The sequence below is a fragment of the Penaeus japonicus genome, unplaced genomic scaffold (genome assembly GCF_977035675.1).
Source record: "Penaeus japonicus unplaced genomic scaffold, GWHDUDI00000001_assembly GWHDUDI00000039, whole genome shotgun sequence".
In the NCBI taxonomy this organism is placed as follows: domain Eukaryota; kingdom Metazoa; phylum Arthropoda; class Malacostraca; order Decapoda; family Penaeidae; genus Penaeus; species Penaeus japonicus.
The window spans coordinates 19,630,308-19,632,807 of NW_028234441.1; the positions used below are offsets into that span (position 1 = coordinate 19,630,308).

The window sequence follows — 2,500 nt, forward strand, 5'->3', positions numbered from 1 at the left end:
ATCAGAGCTTAATGAAGGTATCGTAGTTAAGTCTTCTAATTTGAAATCTGATAGCAGGTACAGTGTATAAGGAATTAGGTCAGAGAATTTCTTGTCAGATATGCAACATACTATATTGACATTCTAAAACATCCTTCAAAATAACATGATCAGATAGAAACCACATTGTTTTGAAATTCATTACTGACACTGCATAGGTTTAGAAATTCATTTTTAAACTGATATGGTGATTAATTCTTTGGGTGGATTAAGTAGAAAATTATTCCCAGGAGATACCAGTTTTCCTTCAGAAAACCAAAATTGCCAAATTGCCAGTTCATATACTGCCCTATGGTAATAAAAAAAAAAAAAATTCACCAAAGACTAAAAGAAAGCCAGTTTTTTTGTACTTTTTAATTTATTTTTTAGTAAATACTCCTGAAACAAATAAAACATAATGATAATCTCTATAAATATAGCCAGTATAGTTGAAGAAACATACATTTTCTCCTATAGATGTATAAAGTAAGTGAAATTCAACATATTATAAACAACATTTATATGAAATAACAAAATTAAGTTGTAGGAGAGTTGTGACATTTTTGTGATTTACGTGTTCAAGGGGTGTATATATAAAAAATCCAATTTTTGTGATTTCAGCCAAAGGGTTAAGGGAATTTATAGTTTTTGGAGGGGAGTGGGGTAATTATTTATATTTGCTAAAGAAATTTTTCTTTATCATTATGTAGTTTGTGGATATTTATTTAGAAAAGGTCTGTATCACTAACAATAATAATTATGGTATTAACCCTCTCTGGACGGGTGGTACACCACGGGTACTGCGCATTCAAGGCCCGTTCGCAGGGTGCCGTCATACGGCGTCGATCATTTAATTGATTTAGGCCTATGCGTTTGAGAGCCCCAGCATTGCAACTTGCAAGGCTGGAATGCCCCCGGCATGAATGGGGGTATGGGTCGCTTGTGAATTTAGTGATTATGGCTTGATCTGCAGAAACCATTGATTGTAGTAATTTTGGGGTTGACTAGAGTCATGTAATGTAAAGTAATTGCTGTGACTTCTGTACCTGTTAGTGCTCTGGAAAAAAACATATTCTCGCAAGATAGAATTTGGAAACTTACTGGATTGTTGGCTTTTGCTAGAGCACTGAAGGTGCAAATGTCTTGCTAATTGCCCACGGCTTTACCATTGTCACAGTAACCATCATTTTATGCTCTGTATAAAGGAGGTTATAAGGAAAATGCATATCTTTATTTTTTGATAGAAGCATAATTCATCTTTTTTTATTAGCTTCTGCCAGGATTACCTCAAATTTCTAGCTGATGGCCTCAGTGTCAATAATATCCTGTCCTTATGGCCAGTTAGCTAGCTCAGGCCCTCCCTGTCTGCAATGTGTTTCTATTTACCTTTTATCATTGTTTATCCTGCAACCTCTCCTGGTACACTTTATCCCCTTCTCGGCTATAAAGGCCAATGTCCTTGCTATCGTTAGTTTCCATGAACTAAAGTAACTATGAATGCACACTAGATGTCTCAAGCAATCTATCGATAAGTTGTCTGTTTTGATGACATAGACCTTTTCTGAATTAATGCTAGCCTGTATTTATCTTTATCCATTTCAACCTTATATTGATTTTGTGATGAATGGTCTAGTTTCTTAGATCAATCACCATAGCTACCATGTATTCTCTTCTATGACTTAGGTTGGTTAAGAAAGAAAGATAAAAAGGACGATAGAGCAAAATATAAATCAGTTTAGTCCGAGACTCAATTTTTTAAACCAAAAGATGGGAGTATTCACTAAAGTCTGCGATATCACGTACATTCTCGACATATATCTGCAGAAGTTTTTCTTGCGTATGCGTGAGGTTTGGACAACAAGGAGCTTTTGATCGGCATATCAAGAGAAGTAGGAAATAGGATCACATTTTTCCCTCATGCCTTTATCATGCAATGAATTTTTAGTGCATGACATGAATAGCGATTGCGTGACAGTATGTTGCTTTTGAACGAGGAGTCAACAGTGTTGCATGTCTGTATGTCTGTTATGTCATATTGGTGGCTGATATTGATTATTATAATAATTATCTCTGCCATTCTTTGGTATCCAGTTGGGGTGAAATTTATTAAAGTTATATGATATGTTGGTATCTATACATGTTGTTAGTTGATACATCCATGGTCATACAATAATTTATTATAGTGAGGTTGATTCTCAGAATATGCACCATATACTTTGACTTTGAACACGATATATTCTCTTTGTATTGTATGCTTGCAAGCACCATTATTGCTCTGAAGCACTTTGTCATTTATTAGCAATATTTATTTTGTTTATGTGTGTTGTACTTAAGCATATTTATTATTTTGGGGGGGTATTTTGTCTTCGTCATTATTATTATTATTGTTATTATTATTATTATTATTATTATTATTATTATTATTGATGTTATTATAATTGTTATTATTATTATTTTTATAATTATCATCGCTTTCATTATG

The 2,500-nt window shown here is 33.4% G+C and overlaps 1 protein-coding gene across 1 annotated transcript in view; it reads left to right on the top strand.

Moving 5' to 3' along the window:
- MED1 (Mediator complex subunit 1) overlaps window positions 1–2,500 on the top strand; it is a 15,923-nt gene that overhangs the window by 747 nt on the left and 12,676 nt on the right. The gene's annotated exons all lie outside the window — the stretch shown is intronic.